At 37.0% G+C, this 17,739-nt stretch overlaps 1 protein-coding gene across 5 annotated transcripts in view; it reads left to right on the top strand.

Annotated features, from left to right (window-relative positions):
• The window catches only part of LOC105490223 (cyclin dependent kinase 8), a 150,136-nt gene that overhangs the window by 9,119 nt on the left and 123,278 nt on the right, over positions 1–17,739 (top strand). Inside the window, exon 1 of one of the 5 annotated variants that reach the window (XM_011755637.3) lies at positions 8,981–9,343. The exons of the other annotated variants lie outside the window; for them this stretch is intronic. The gene's annotated coding sequence lies outside the window, so the exon portion shown is untranslated. Of the gene's footprint in view, positions 1–8,980; positions 9,344–17,739 lie in introns of those variants that run through there. 5 annotated transcript variants of the gene reach the window in all.

Below are 17,739 nucleotides of genomic sequence, written 5' to 3'. Positions count from 1 at the left end.
ACCTTAGGTGATCCGCCCGCCTCAGCCTCCCAAAGTGCTGGGATTGCGGGCGTGAGCCACCGTGCCTGGCAAAAAATACTTTTTATAAGGCTTCTGTTTGAAGGAAAACCAATAAGTCATGTGAAAATTTAGGTTCATATGGGATAGATAAATTTGGAGTTTTCTTTACTTTACGAAAGACTTTTTAAAAAAATTTTTTTGAGACGAGTCTCGCACTGTTGCCTGGGCTGGTGGTGCCTGGGCTCGCTGCAGCCTCTGCCTCTCGGGTTTAAGGCATTCTCCTGCCTAAGCCTCTCCTAGGGTTACAGGCTCCCACCTCCACACCTGGCTAATTTTTTTGTATTTTTAGTAGAGAGGGGATTTCACTATGTTGGTCAGGCTGTTCTCACACTCCTGGCCTCGTGATCTGCCCTCTTTGGCCTCCCAAAGTGCTGGGATTGCAGGTGTGAGCCACCGTGCCCGGCCAAAAGACTCCCTTTAAGTAAATGAGTCTCCTAGTGCTTTGTTATGTGACTTACTTTGCAAAAATTAAGTTTATACCTAATTTCCAAGAAAATGTCAAACAGAAAGCAAGACACAAGTAATTTGTTTTTTAATGCTGACTTAATGTTGATTTTTTTTAAATGTAAAATTAAATTATTTAAATATTTGGTATTTCATTATGGTTTCCCTTTAGCTGCCGTTTTTTCTTAAAATTAATTAATTAATTAATTAATTTTACTGAGACAGGGTCTCACTTTGTTGCCCGGGCTGGGATGCTGTGGTGCGATCATGGCTCACTTCAGCCTTCAATTCCTGGGCTCAAATGATCCTACCACCTTAGCCTCCCAAGTGGGTGGGACTAGCACGCCACCCCTCCTAGTAGCTGCAGTTCTCTTTGTAAATTTGTGTGCTTATAATTTATTTGGTAACTGTTTACTGAATGCCTCTTATTTGCTAGGTTCTTACTTGTGCAAATTTATGGGACACAGGAGAAATTTTGTTACATGTATGTAAGGCATAGTGGTCAAGTCAGGTTACTTAGGAAGTTTATCACCAGACTGCAGTGCATTTTTGTTTGGTACTCCTACTCTGCTGTTAAATATTTAATTGATTTCTATTATCTTAATCTATGTCTGCACCCTTTCACTGACTTCGCATCCTCTCCTTCTTCCCCACTCACCTTCCTAGCCCCCTTTATCTGTTTTTCACTCTCTACATCCATGGGTTCATTTTTTTGTAGCCCTCATGTGTGAATGAGAACATACGATATTTGTCTTTTTGTGCCTGGCTTATTTCAGTTAACATGAGGACCTCAAGTTCCATTCACATTGCTGCAAATTACATGATTTCCTTCTTTTTTGTGGCTGAATAGTATTCCATTGTGAATATATGCCACATTTTCCTTATCCACTCATCTGCTGATGGACACTTAGATTGATGCCATATCTTTGCTGTTGTAAATAGTGTTGCCATAAACATGCGAGTGCAGGTATCCCTTTGATATACAGATTTCTTTTCCTTTGGGTAGAGATACCCAGTATCTCTTTGATTGCTGGATTGAATGGTAATTCTGTTTTTCGTTTTTTGAGAAATCTTCCTACTGTTTTATATAGTGGCTGCACTAGTTTACATTCCCACCAGCTGTGCTAGGTTCTGTGCCAGATGTAGGTGATTCAGCAGTGAACAGCCCATGGTCTAATAACTCTTTAGGGAATTTAACAGACGTTTGAGGGGCACAGGCAGGTAAACAATTATAATATAGTAAGATAAGGGCTGCATTAGGGAAAATTGTAGGTTGCCATGGAAGTACCTAATCTGCCCTGGGGGGGAGCTCAAGTATATTTCACTTGTGACTTGAAAGATAATTAGAAATTGTGAATGGGCAATAAATAAGAGTTAGTGGGGGCTTGAGGAGTTAAATAGTGCAGGTGAGAGAGGTAGTATCACTCTTGGCTCCAGAATTACTTTACAAGAAAGAAGCTGCTGTCTAGATGAAAAGGCAGTGCAGTAATGTGTAGTAAGCAAGTTGCAACTGAAATGGTTTATTTGAGGTAATTTTGGGAGCTTGTGTGTTATGGGGGGAAGCTATCCTTTGGAGCTGCCACTGAGTAGCATGCACAAAGACATGAAGGAAAGATGGTATATGCAGTGAGACAATTGAAAGAATTTTGTCGGTGCCAGATCTTGGAGGGGTGGAGGAGAGGGTATAAATAATCACATTGGGGAAGTAAGCAGATTGTTGTAAATCGTGTCATGGACTTTTGACTTTCTTGTACTTTCTTCCGAAGGTAGTGGGGACCATGCGTAGGTTTTAAGCAGATCGTTCCGATTTCTCATTTAAAAAAATTGCTTGGTAACACAGTCAGAATGGCCATAGGAAGCTGTGGTTAGGAGAATGTGATAGTAATCCAGGTGAGAGATGCTGGTGACTTGAATTAGGTACGTGAGAGAGGGGATGAGGAGAGAGAATTGATAGGACTTGTTGATTTATTGGATGTGATAGATGAATGAGTGGGAACCAAGGATGATGCCCAGGTTTCTGGTTTGGGCAGCTGGATATTGCCATTCACATAGCCAAAACAGAAAGAGGAGCAAGCTTGAAGTGGAAGATGATTGAGCTTTGATATTTTGAATTTTAGGTACCTGTTAAACATCTGAGAAGACGTGCATTAGGCAGATACGTATATCTAATGTTCAAGAGAGGTGTCTGGCTAGAGTTAGACTATGTACTTAAAGTACTTTACTTAAAGTACTTAAAGTAGTAGCTTTGAGTGGTGATGAAATTGCCTAGGGAGAGTGTATAGAGCAAGACAAGGGCCTTGTATAGAGCGCGAAGAAAGAGATGTCTACCTAGGAGCCAAAAATTGAGTCTAGAAAGGAGAAAACCCAAGGTTGCTCTGTTGTATAATAGGAACCGTGGAGTGTACAGCTTATTGGCTGTGCAGGGCAGCTTGGAGAAATACTAGGACCTTGTAGGTAGAATAACAGCCAGGAAGAGAGTCTTTCCAGGAGTCAGAGATAGGAAGTGTCACATGTGGCTCAGAGGGCAAGGGAGATAATGAAGTGTCTGGGTTAAATAAAATAAATGAAATAAAACTTCAGCTAAAGATTTTTGGACACCAAAGCTTAAGTCATAAGACACTTTGTAGGTTTTATTCAGCGTTTCTGATACTTTGATGGTTAGCCTTATTCAGAGCAAAGCGATGAAAAGCTTCACGGCCATTTCTGGTTTTCTACTGACTGTGTTATTGAAGCTAAACCTGTAGATGCCATTTATTTATTTTTTACTCCATGCTATTCCGGATAGTTCTCATTTTTTTAAAAAAGAGAATAGCTTTTTCTTTTTCTGATTATAAAAATAATGACTCTTCATTGTGATGAATTCAAATAGTCCAGAAATGTATTCTTAAATTAAAACCCTAACTCTACAATTAGGAAACAATTAATATTTTCCTTATCTTTCCAGATGACTCTGTGAATATATGTATACATTAATAACATCTATGATCTTGTATTTTTTCATTCAAAAATATTATGCATCTTTCCATGTCGGTAAATGTAGCTCTAAATCACCGTTTTTAATTATTGCAGAGTATCACATGATATGTATGCATATATTAATAAATATGTAGTCAGCCAGTTTTCTAGGGATAGATGTTGACGTAATCTTCAAATTATAGCCATTACATTTAGCAAGGGATGTCAGTAAATATGCCTGCAGTTCTCTAATGTTATATGAAGTCCTTGAAGTAGAATTTCAGGTCAAAGGTCATATACTTTCAACAACTATATTTCATTATAAAATAAGATGGGAGTATGAAATTAATATAGTCTCATGATAAAACATTTAAATTGTACATAAGGATACCCAGGAAATTCTAAGTTCCCCTTTGCCTCAGATTGAGCTTCTACTTTGTAGAGATAATTATTACCAGTGGCTCCTTGTGTGTCTGCATATAGAAGCAAATATATATGGGTAGACTTTAAAATTTACTTTAGTACTTTATTCTTTTTGAGCAGATAATACATGCCCGTGGAAAAAAATTTAAATATGTATTCTGTGCTTTGCTTTTTTCAGTTCATGTGTTTCCGAGTTCTATATCAGCATCTGTAGCTCCAATCATTTTATCAGCTCATTGTTTTGTTTTATGTGTATAATATTCTGGTCCAATGCGAGGACATTTAGGTTGTTTTCATTTTTTACACTGTTGAAACATAACTGCAATAAATGTACTTTACATCTATCTTTGTATACAACCTGCTGTCTGATGGAGGTAGAACTTCCCAGGCTCCCAAGGTTCTCCATGGACACGTGTGCCATGGATGATACACCGGCAGGAAGTGAGGTTTCCAGCATGCAAGAGAAGCTCCTTTGTAAATCCACAGGGAGTTTTATCCCTCCTTGCTTCCTTCAGTGGTTCTAGAAACTCTGATCACCATGCCCACGTACAAGTAACTGGTAACAGCCCCAGCACATCGCTGCGAGCAGGTTTCCGAGGAATATCTCTTCCCAGGCCTGGGCCAGACTCTTTTGAGGTCTAATCTTTGTCCTCTAAAAATGTTGCACCAGTTACGCTCACATCAAAACTCCAAAAACAAAGCTTTTTGGAAAGAAGAAATGGGAGTAAATATAATAATGACATGTTTGAATCATGGCAAAGTCAGAATTGTTTAGATTAGTTTTTTGAAAGTTTTGCTTTGCCTCTGCCCCCTCCTCCCTGGCCAACACACACACACATATACACACAAACACAGTCCAGTGTATTTTATTTTATTTTGAGACAAGGTCTTGTTCTGTCACCCAGGCCGGAGTGCAGTAAGGTAGTCATGGCTCACTGCAGCCTTGAACTCTTGGGCTTATTAACCCATCCTCCCGCCTCAGCCTCCTAAATGGCTGGGATTACAGGCGTGTGTCACCACATCTGGCTAATTATTGTATTTTTTGTAGAGACGTGGTTTTGTCATGTTGCCCAGGCTGGTCTAGAACTCCTGAGCTCAAGCGTTTCTCCTGCCTCAGCCTCCTAAGTAGCTAGGAGTACAGGCACAGACCATAGGACTATGCCACCACACCCTAATCTTATGTATTTTAGATTACTGGTGGGGATTAAAAAAAACTTGAGAGCCATATAGGTATTTAAAATTACAGTTATTTCATTATTTTTACATCTTATTTTATGTTTGCTTTCATGAGATTTCTCTAGTCCAACTTGATAATGTTGCTACAATTTGTGACAAATGATTGATGCCTTTGATTTATTCTATCTACCTCCATCCACTTTATTTAGCACTGACCTGTAGCTCTCTTACTCTTGCTTAGATCATCTCTCTTTCCATTTCTTGTTGGTTGGCCTTGGTCATCCTCTCATTTCCTGCCCAGCACTGACATTCCTACTCCTGAGTTTTTTCCTTTCTCCCGACTTCTTGGCTTGCTTTTTCTGTTTCATACTGATTTGGGCTTTGACATTGTTTATTGTTGCCTTTCTCAGTCGCATTCACCTATGGGCTTGCCTCCATAGAATGAGAGGCTGGAGCCCTTTCTGGTGCCAGTAGAATTGCTTGACTTTTCATGTTTAACAGTGGTACTCATTCATATTAGGTAAGCAGCCAGGTGATTGTAGGACATCTCTGATGTATTTTGTTATTTCTGAAGAAACTTTTAAAGTTTTAAGTACTGATAAACATATTTCTTCATAGATACAATGACTGCTTAACAGACTATGGAAAGTACTCCTTATAGATAGGAAGCTGAAGTATACATGTATCTTTATCTTTTTATCTAAAAATCTGCTTTAGTACAAATGAATCCAGCTCTGCTTGAGAATTTAAACCAGATATCCTGGAGCTGAAAGTCAGTGTTGTCGGTGTTTCAGTCAAGACTAGCTGACCTCCATAGATCCTCTTTTAAGTTTGTGGCATGAGCTGAATTTGGAAGTATGTAAGTGAAAAACTTAAGGAAATCTATCAGAGTAGCACATACCTCTCTTACTTGATCTATTTCTCTTCGGTTTTTTGTTTTTTTTTTTTTGGATGGGACCATTCTATTCTAAAAGGTGATTCAGTCTGATGTTCCTAAGTACGTGAAATTTCCAAAGCAAGCAAAAAATACTAAGTATATGTCACTTTAAAAAAAATCTTGCTTTGACTTTGATCATGGAGTGTCTTTTTTCTATTTCTATTGCACTTTTAGTAACTGGACTTACTGAATTCAAACTGTGCTTGGTGGTTTTCAAATCAGAATGTAGTGCAATTAGGTTTTTTTCTTAGTGAAATTCTGTACTATATCGTTGAAAAGTTTTGGAATGTAAGATACATTTGCTACTAGTTACTTTTTAAAATTAATTAATTTTTTAGAGCAGAAGAACTTGATAGTTGTTTAAGTGTTTAAAAAGTAATTTTGGGCTGGGCTTGGTGGCTCACGCCTGTAATCCCAGCACTTTGGGAGGCTGAGGCGGGCGAATCATGAGGTCAGGAGTTCGAGACCATCCTGGCTAACACGGTGAAACCCCGTCTCTACCAAAAATACAAAAAATAGCTGGGTGTGGTGGTGGGCGCCTGTAGTCCCAGCTACTCGGGAGGCTGAGGCAGGAGAATGGCGTGAACCCGGGGGCTGGAGCTTGCAGTGAGCCGAGATTGCGCCACTGTGCTCCAGCCTGGGCAACAGAGCAAGACTGTCTCAAAAAAAAAAAAAAAGAAACCCTGTACCCATTAGCAGTCACTCCGTGTTTCCTCTAATCCTCAGTCCTAGGCAACCAGGAATCTACTTTGTGTCTCTCCATTTGCCTATTTTGGACATTTCATAGAAATGATGAAGTCGTACAATATGTGTTCTTTTGTGACTGACTTCCTTCACTTAATGAAATGTTTTCAAGGCTCGTCCATGTTGTAGCATGTATCACATTTTGTTCATTCCTGATGGGTATTTGGATTGTTTCTACTTTTTGGTTGTTATGAATAATGCTGCTATGAACATGGGTATACAACTACCCGAGTCTCTGCTTTCAATTCCTGGGTGTTCATTATAACCAAGAGTGGAATTACTGGCTCATGTTTAACTTTTTGAGTAACCGCCAAACTGTTTTCCACGGCTGCTACACCATTTCGCGTTCCCACCAGCAGTGCACCAGGGTTGCAATTTCTCCACGTACTTGCCAACACTTGTGTTCTGCCTTTTTGATAATAGGAATCCTTAAGGGTATTAAATGGTGTCTGATTGTGATTTTGATTTGTTTCTCTAATAACTAGTGATGGTGAGTATCTTTTTATGTGCTCATTGACCATTTGTGTGTCTTTGTGGGAAAATATATTCAAATACTTTGCTTTTTAAAATTAGGTTGTCTTTTTATTAGTGAGCTGTGGGAGTTCTTTGTATATTCTGAATACTGAACCCTTGTCAGATATATGATTTGCAAATACAGTTGTGTGTCACTTAATGACAGGGATACTTTCTGAGAAACGCAGCATTAGGCAACTTTATGATTACATGAACGTCATAGAGCATACTCAGACACCTAGATGGTATAGCCTATTGCTTGGTCTACAAACCTGTACAGCATGTTATTGTATTGACTATTATAGGCAGTTGTAACACAGTGGTTAGTATTTGTGTATCTAAACACATTTTAATATAGAAAAGGTATAGTGAAAATATGGCATAAAAGATAAAAAATGAGCTGGGCACAGTGACTCAGGTTGCGATTCCAGCATTTTGGGAGTCTGAGGTGGGAGGATTGCTTGAGGACACAGGAGTTTGAGACCAGCCTGGGCAGTATAGTTGATACCCCATCTTCACAAAAAAATTAAAAAATTAGCTGGGCTTGGTGGCGTTTGTCTGCAGTCCCAGCTACTCAGGAGACGGAGGCGGTAGGATTGCTTGAGGCCAGAAGTTTGAGGCGGTGGTGAGCTGTAACTGTGCCACTGTACTCTGGCCTGGGGGACAGAGTGAGACCCTGTCTTTTTTTTTTTTTCCCCAAAAAAGAGAGAGACATAAAAAATGGTATACCTGTATAGGGTACTTACCGTGAGTGGAACTTACAGGACTAGAAGTTGCTCTGGGTGAGTCAGTGAGTGGTAAGTGAATGTGAAGACCTAGGACATTACTCCACACCACTGTAGACTTTATAAACACTGTACACTTAGGCTACCCTAAATTTATTTAAATTTTTTCTTCAATAATAAATTAACCTTAATCTACTGTAATTGTGTACTTTAAACTTTTCAGTTTTTTAAACCTTCCTGATTTTTGTATAATAACTTAGCTTAAAACACAAACATTGCATAGGTGTGTAAAAACATTTTCTTTATATCCTTATTCTGTAAGCTTTTTTTTATTTTTAAAAGTTTTTGGCATAGCAGCTCACACCTGTAATCCCAGCACTTCGGGAGGCTGAGATGGGAGGATTGCTTGAGGCAGGAGTTCAAGACCAAACTCTTTTTTTTTTTTTTTTTAAAGATAAAGGAAAAAAAAGTTTTTATTTTTTGCTTTTTAAATGTGTTTGTTATGTTAGCCTAGGCCTGCACAGGGTCAGGATCATCAGTATCACTGTCTTCCACTTCCACATTTTGTCCCACTGGAAGCTCTGCAGGGTTAGTGCACACATGGAGCTGTCATCTCATATGATGATAATGCCTTGATGTGGAATACCTCCTGAAGGACCTGCCTGAGGCTGTTTTACAGTTAACTTTTAAAAAAACAAGTCAAAGGGGAATACACTCTTTCCTTTTTACTGACCTCTCGGGGATGAAGAAAGAAGTACACTCTTTTTTTTTTTTTTTTTTTTTTTTTTTGAGACGGAGTCTCGCTCTGTCGCCCAGGCTGGAGTGCAGTGGCCAGATCTCAGCTCACTGCAAGCTCCGCCTCCCGGGTTTACGCCATTCTCCTGCCTCAGCCTCCCGAGTAGCTGGGACTACAGGCGCCCGCCACCTCGCCCGGCTAGTTTTTTTTTGTATTTTTAGTAGAGACGGGGTTTCACCATGTTAGCCAGGATGGTCTCGATCTCCTGACCTTGTGATCCGCCCGTCTCGGCCTCCCAAAGTGCTGGGATTACAGGCTTGAGCCACCGCGCCCGGCCAAGAAGTACACTCTTAATGATAAAAACCATAGTATAGCATATAGGTACACCAGTAACATGGTCTTTTATTATCAAGTATTATGTACTGTACATAACTGTATGTGCTGTACGTGATGGGCAGTGCCATAGGTTTCTTTACACCAGCATCACCACAAACATGCCTGGAATGCGTTGCACTGTGAGGTTACTATGGCTACAGTGTCACTAGGTGACAGGAGTTGTTCAGCTCTATTTTAATCTTATGGGACAACCTACCTATATGCTGCGGTCTTCAAGTGAAACATCATTACATGGTACGTGACTGTATTTGGCTTGTCTTTTTACTTTCTTGTTGGTATTGTTTGTAGCACAAAAGTTTTTAATTTTGGTATAGTCCAGTGTATCTATTTTTGCTTTTGTGGCTGTGTTTTTGGTATTATATATTAAAGAATATTGCTTAACCCAAGACCACAAAAATGTCTGTTTTTTTTCCCTAAGAGTTTTATAGTTTTAACTCCTAGATTTAGGTATCTAAGGGGTTGAACTTCTTTCTTTTGGTGATGGATATACAGTTGTCTCAGCCTCTGAATTGTTTGGGCATACTTTGTTAAAAATCAGTTGGCCATAAATATAGGATGTTTTTCTGGTCTCTCAATATATCTGTCCTTAAGCTAGTACTACACTGCCTTCATTGCTGTAGCTTTATAGTTAGTTTTGAAACTTGGAAGTATAAGTCTTACAGCTTTCTTCTTTTCCAAGATTGTTTTGACTTTTTTGTAGTTCATGAAGTTTAAACACATCTGGTATTATTTTTCACTTCTCTAATAGATTATAACGTTGGATATGTTAGAAACATATATGTATGTAGAGTTCCAGGTAATTAAAGTTTTCTGGGTAGCTGATTCACTTTTTATTCACTAAATCTTTATTTTAATCATTGTGTATGAAAGTCATTTATTCGGTATTATATAATAAAAATTATACGTACACATATATGATATACTTAGAACACAGTTTAGCTTTTTCTGTGCAGTTCATACTCATTATTGTAAAACGTTAGCCATCATATGTTATTTCCAGGTGCTTTAAAAATATATATATATCTTGCTATTGGCTTTTGTACTAAATAACTAGGTTTTCGGAGTTCATCTACCTATGGTGTTTTCCTTTATTCTTCTCCTTATTGTCGGCTGTTACTTTAAAAAAAAAAAAAAGAAGTTTTATACTTCTAAATTACAGAATAAGTATCAATTGTAGAAAATACAAATAAAGTCTGAGAAGAAAATAAAATTTACCCTAATTTAGCCACACAGTTTTTTTAACGCGTGTTTTAAAATTAGATTATATTGTGCACATAGTTTTGAAACCCGCATAGATTGTATATATTCTGTGTCACTAATCATCTTTCTAAGTCTTTCTATTAAGTTTCAATGTCTGTATTTATTGTATTATACGATTGTACTTTAAAAAACATTTAGCATACTTTCAGTTTTTCATTGCATTTAAAATTTTGTTGCCACATCTTTGTAGACACTCATGATTTTATGCTTAGGAAAGATTTTTAGAAGTGGATTTGCTGGATCCATTTTTAAGGGTTTTGATATATAAAGCCAGATTTTCTCCTAGAAGGTTTGAAGTAATTTGTAATGTCTTTCATAATTAGCAACAGTAATGTTTGCCTCCTGCTTGATCAATAGTTTTATTTTTGTTGTCTTTCATCTTTGCAAATTTGATAGGCAACCTATGGAATTTTGGTTTTATTTACATTTGTTTAATATTTACATTTTTAGTTTCATATTTATTCATCATTTAATTTATTTTGTGATTTACCCAATCATATTTTGTGTGTTTTTCTGTTACATTTTCTTAAAAATTTCTTTTTGGTAAGTGCTCTGTTTATTGGGATATTCATTTTTTTGTTCATGTTGTAAGAATTTCCAATTCTTTGTTTTTATATTCATGACTTCTTAAATGTGTAATCAAATGTATCAGTCTTTTATTGCTTCTGAGTTTTCTCCATTATATGCCTTTTACTTACATTTTCTCCTAATTTTTTATAGTTTTTAAAATTACAGTTAAAATTTTATTTAATCTTAAATTTATTTGTTAAAACCTGTTAGGTAGGGTTCTAACTTTAGTTTTTCTACTCCTTTTAATGCTGTTGAATAATTCTTTCTCAATTGATTTAAAATGCTACTTTTATCATTACTGTACGTTCCCAACTTGAAATTTATTTCTGGACTTTCTGTGTTAGTCCACTGATCTGTCTATTCCTGTGTTACTCCCCTTGTTTTACGTCTTTTATAATAAAGATTTACAGTATTTGGGGTAAGACTGGAACCTTTGTGTTACTCTTTGAAAAATAAATTATAGTTTTTCTTACCCATTTATTCCAGGTAAGCTCTAAAATCAACAACTCAAGGTCTAAAAAGTATTTTGAGATTTTGTTTGAATTGTTTTAAATGTATAGATGAATTACTCTCCATACTCAGCAATATGGTTATGTTTTTTATTCAGATTTTATGTTTAGAACCTTGATGAAACTCTGTAGTGTTTTTCATATGGGTCCTACATATTGCCTATGACAAGGTTTTTTATTTCATTTTAGTAGTATTGTGTACAGGTTTGTGCACCTGTATGTCTCATGTAATATTTATGACATATTAAAATTTTTTACATCATTTATCTGAAATGCAGATTTATCTGGACATCTTGTATTTCATTTGCTAAATCTGGTAACCCTGTGCATATTTTTTAACTATTATGGAATTTAAAAAAAATACTCCAAAGTAAAGACAGTTCAATAAACCCTCATTAACCCACCATCTCAAATAGACTATTTATCTCAAATAGTCATAAACATTCTGGATTTCTTACAGAGGTAGTTTGAGTTTTTTATGGCTGATTTTTTAGCTTGCTGTTTTAGATTTTCCAGGTAGATATTCATGTTATACATTAATAGTTTTATTCTTTTCTAGTACTTCAACTTGAGGAAAATTTGGTGTTACTGCATTGACTCTAACTTTTTTTTTTTTTTTTTGCGGGGGGACAGTGTCACTCTGTCGCCAGGCTGGAGTGCAGTGGCACAATCTCAGCTCACTGCAACTTCTGCCTCCCGGGTTCAAGCAGTTTTACTGCCTCAACCTCCCAAGTAGCTGGGACTACAGGTGTGCACCACCACGGCCAGTTAATTTTTATATTTTTAGTAGAGATGGAGTTTCACCATGTTGGTTAGGATGGTCTCGATCTCTTGACCTCGTGATCTGTCCGCCTCGGCCTCCCAAAGTGCTGGGATTACAGGCATGAGCCACTGGTTGTAACTTTTAAATAACTTTAATAACTTTACATTCTTACTGGCAGTGTTGGAGATATTTCTGTCTTTCGATTTTTAAATGGGGATATTTCTAGTATTTCTCTGTTATTTAAGTAAGAGTTCTTATTAAATTTTGTTTTCCTAATGTTATTAGATTTGGGATTGACATACATGATTTACAAGCTCTGTTTTTGTTTTCCTAATGTTATTAGATTTGGGATTGACATCTTGTTTGTGATTTATGAGCTCTTGAGCTTGAGCAATTCATTCAGTCTCTCTGAGCACTTCTGATGTTTCATCTGTAAAATGAATTCCTCCCACAGAGATCTTTTTGTAGCATAAGACAATACATGCAAAACAAGTTTTCAAGCTATCATGAGGGCATATAAGTTACATGTACTTTAATATGTTTGATTAATCTCTCTTGTTCAGTCATTTGAGATAACCTATTTCTCCAGTGCCCAGTTATCCTGATTTATATATTTTTTTAAGAAGAATTTAAGATGCTTAGTGGTAGATGATTATCCTACATATGTCTGTTTACAGATAGCAACCTATGGTTGTTTCTGCTGTAATGTCATGGTTGTTTTTCTGCCACATCTCTTGTTATGAAAAATCTCTTATGAAAACAGAAGTTTCATTGGAGAAAGAGGACTGGAGAGTTTCTGTAGGACTGACATAATATAAGTATTTATGTAGCTTTACTCTAAAAATAATAAATATACTGACTAAATTCAATAAAAACAAACCAAATTTTTCCTGCTTCACCCTTGAGTCCATCCACATACTCAGAAGGTTCTTAGCTTCTCCTATCACATTTGTCCTTGACCATGCAGTTTTACTTGCAGAACTGTTCACAACTGCCAGTGGTAAACAAAAGAATAAAAGAGTGCTTGATTAACAAAACAATTCTATATCAGAAGAGCACACAGACAAACAATGCAGCTCTGTGTGCCTATTCTTGGTTACAACTATTATTTTTCCTATTTACGTTGTGCTAATTCCAGTTGGCATTGTAGTAATAATGCTTTAGTGTGCTGAGTTTTCCCCCAACTGATGATGTTATATCTACATTATGTTATAAAAACTCATGCTGTAAGAGACTTGTCTATATTTGCTAGTACAGGGTAAATAGTAAGTATTGTATTAATAAATACTTGTTGATTGCAAATGGTCAGATGACTCATTTCAAATATTGAGGCTCATTGAAACTTACTGTTATTGCTCTGGCTAGGTATTCAAGCCTGGCTCAGTAAACTGTACTTATTGGATACTGGTTCAAAACAAAGTAAAAAATGTAATCCTACTATTGTGCAAAGTCATAGTGCCTTTTTACTTTTGACAAGTGTTGTTACATTATAGGAAGATAAGAACTAGAGCAGGTTTGGAGAAAGGCAAACAAATTGACTAGGAGAAAGGTACCATAGTGTATTAACTAAAAGGGTTTGGGTGTTTCAACTTGTAAGTTAAAGGGATGAATTTGAAGTATAGAAGACTGTGATCGTATAGGTAAGTTGAACTTGTTTTTAAATCTCAGCCTGATGAACTGTTGTTTATTTTTACCCCCAGTCTTGAAATAAGACAGTTGGATAGAAGCACTTTATTTTGAAACTGAAAATGTAATTAATTCTCTGTTTATTTTTACCCCCAGTCTTGAAATAAGGCGGTTGGATAGAAGGACTTCATTTTGAAACTGAAAATGTAGTTAATTCTCTAAAAGTTTAGGTATATTTATGAATGATAGATTAGTAATTAGTTACTAAGTGGCATGAAGCTATTTTAAGGTTGTATCCTCAGCCTTCTGAGGTATAAATCAAGGGAACAGCATAAGCATATTCTCCCTTATGGGCACTGGTTCAAATACTTACTGTTATGTGACCCCAAGTGTAGAACTGGGACCAGTGACTTTGGCACTAAACATAGGGAGGAACTTTGTAACGAAGTAGTGCAGATGATGGAATGGAAAAAGGGGAATTTGTTCTTTCTACAAATGGTTTCAGCATGTCCTAAATGACAATTTGGTGGATTTTTTGTGGAAGAAATTCAAGTATTGGATGGATGTTTGGATTGGGTGACTTGTATGGTCCTACCAGTTCTGAGATTTTATGATAAAGTGTCAGGAACCACTATTTCTTAGAGAACATCAGCCTGAATGGGCTATAAATCCAGAAAAAGTACAAGAAATTCTGCTGAAATGTGGAGATGGCTGTTTTGCCTTTAAAAGTTGATGAACCATAGCCTCATTTTACATTTTTAAAATAATACTCTTTAAAAATGAAATGGTCGTGGAAGAAATATAGACAGTATAGAAGGGCATGAACTAGTAGTGAGGGAAAGAGCGGTGTTGAGAATTAGTCTTTGTTTTTTGGCTTGAATAATTGACTCAGCAGTGGCAGTGCCATTAACTGAGAGATGGGATAAAACTTGTGGCTGGGCGGTGGCTTACGCCTGTAATCCCAGCACTTTGGGAGGCCGAGGTGGGCGGATCAAGAAGTCAGGAGATCAAGACCATCCTGGCTCACACGGTGAAACCCTGTCTCTACTAAAAATACAAAAAATTAGCCGGGTTCGGGGGCGGGCGCCTGTAGTCCCGGCTACTTGGGAGGCTGAGGCAGGAGAATGGCATGAACCCGGGAGGTGGAGCTTGCAGTGAACCGAGATTGTGCCACTGCACTCCAGCCTGGGCAACAGAGCGAGACTCTGTCTCAAAAAAATAAAAAAAACCTTGCAAGAACAGGAAGCTATGCAGAACAATCTTCCTGAATTGTCTTATATTGTTTGTCTGATTGAATTATTTAGGCCTTGAATTGTTTGTGCTTTGGTGACATTTTGTCTTCAAATATGTTAAATTATTCCAAAAGTAATAGACATTGACTTGGAGAGGTTTTTATTGGCCAGATTTGGGATAATTTGAACATTAGACAGAATATACAGTTGACCCTGTCTATCTGTGGGTTCCATATATGCAGATTCAGCCACCTACAGATCCAAAGTGTTCTGTAGTTGTGTCTGTACTGAAGGAGTACAGACTTTTTTATTTTCATTTTCCCCTAAGCAATATAACAATTATTTATGTAGTATTTACATTGTATTTATTAGGTATCATAAGTAATCGAAAGATGATTTAAAGTATATGAGATGGTGTGTATAGGTTTCATGCAGATACCACATCATTTTATGTAAGGGACTTGAGCATCTATGCATTTTAGTATCTGCTGGGAGGTCCTGGAACCAGTGCGTCCCATAGATATTGAAGAGGGCTGTATGTTATAATTTATCCTGTAAAGAATCCATGAGTCCATCTTGATAATAAAAAAGGTAGGGCGGAGGTGGTTCTTTACAGAAGAATGCCTTTACAGAATCTTTACAGAAAATGGAGAAGGAATGATAGAATCAGAAAAACCATTTTGTAACTCAGTGTAAAAATTGATTCAGGCAAAAATCATTGATGGTGAAAGTTTGTTGGGAAATTAAATATTCATTGGTTTAAAAGTATCACCTCACAAATTACTTACTAACTGCAAAGGAGAAAATGTACCTTTGTAATTGAGAGTCTGGCAATCATCAGCTTAACAAAATGATCAATCTTAGCATCATGAACAGTGGGACAGCCCATTATTTTTGCCTTCCATGGGGTGCAGTAAGAAAAAAAAAAAAGTCACTGGTATAGTTGTCCCACCAAAAATGTTTAATTTAAACCTAATCATGGTGGAACAATCAGATCTAGAATTTGTGCTGTTTTAAGTGACCATTGGCCTAGTCTCTTCAAGAAAGTATCACGAAAAGCTTTGTGGTAGTGGCGGAGGGATTCAATTAAAAAAAGACTAAGGAGACTTACCAACCAAATTCAGTGGATTAATAAAGTTCAGTAAATTTGGATTTAATAAAAACTCATATAAAAGACATTTTTGGAATATTTTGTAACATTTGAGTATGAATTATACAACAGATGAGTTTATGAAAATGTTATTTTTGAGGGGTGTTATATAAATGATATTTTGATTATATAGGAAAATGTTCTTATTCTCAGAAGTATTTCAGAATGAAGTGGCATGATGTCTACAAATTTTGTTTTCTTCTGACATCACCACATTGATCGTGTGCTACAAATGAGTTTCAAGTGGTTCAGAAGAAAATGTGTTTGTGTGTGTGTGTAAAGATGTGGTAAAATGTTAACAGTATAGATGAAGGATATATAGATGTTTATTATACATCCTTCAATTTCTTATTAGGTTTAAACATTTTTAAATGTGACATTTTTCAAAACATGATTTTTAATGACTACATTGTAATTCCACATGGCTGTATATAACAATTTGTTAAATAATTTTGTGTAAAATTTTCAGTGAGAATACTTAGGGGCTATTTTATAAATGGTGGCTAAGAACCTTAAATAAACTTCCAAATATTAATTTAAACCTATACTGTAACTGAAATACCACTAAAAGTAACCTTGCGTGACTTTATAACCTTATAAACATTTTACCCATTCCTCTCTGGAGTCTCTTAGTCTCATTCAGAAGACTGAATTCACTGGCAACTGGACAGGTCCCAGGGCTCCATAATAGTAAGTAGCTCATAGTGACTCAACATGGGAACTTGGTGTAACTTGTCTATGATTAAAACCATTCCAGTGATATATAGTGGTACCTCAAAGTAGTTTTAGTTTTGTTTCACTGAAAAATAACTATTGTCAGCATCTTTTCATATGATTAATGGCCACTGAGTATCTTCTTTTGTGAAATACCTGTTCAAGTCTTTTGCCTATTTTTCTACTGTATTGTCTACCTTTTTCTTATTGATATGCGAGATTTCCTGTCTTGTTGAATATAAAATGTATACACAGCTTTCTTCCTCCTCCTCTGTCCTCATAGACTTGCCTGATTCCTCTTTGCCTTCTGGCATGATTGTTTAAGATGGTGGATAGGAGACAAGGCTGACCTGCAGCTCTCACTTAGATGGACAGAACAGCATGTGGAGGCTCACACCGTGGACTTTTTGCTCCAAGAGCCACCACAGGAGTGTACTGGAAAAACTGAAAGAATTCACACATCCTTTGAAAGAAGCAGCAGGCTGCTGCAAATTCTGTGAGACTGGCAGAAAACTCTGGTGCTCTCTCAAAACTGCCACCTTCTGGCTGGAGGCCAACCAACACACGACATTACAGTAACTCATGACAGGATAACCCTCCTTCAAGGAAGGAGAAAACAATAGCTAATTCCACTGCCTGCAACATCCTGGCCAACCAGTGGTCCTGAGTCTCTCCATGTGACATCACTGCTAGCATAACCAGCATCCGAGAAAGCCAGCACACTAAACATTATCTACAACCAAGGACTCTCACAGAGTCTACTTCACTCCCTTACCATCTCCACCAGAACAGATACTGGTATCTAC

Source organism: Macaca nemestrina, chromosome 16 (assembly GCF_043159975.1).
Source record: "Macaca nemestrina isolate mMacNem1 chromosome 16, mMacNem.hap1, whole genome shotgun sequence".
In the NCBI taxonomy this organism is placed as follows: domain Eukaryota; kingdom Metazoa; phylum Chordata; class Mammalia; order Primates; family Cercopithecidae; genus Macaca; species Macaca nemestrina.
The sequence above is the reverse complement of the archived record's forward strand: the minus strand, read 5'-3'. Positions and strand labels throughout refer to the sequence as shown.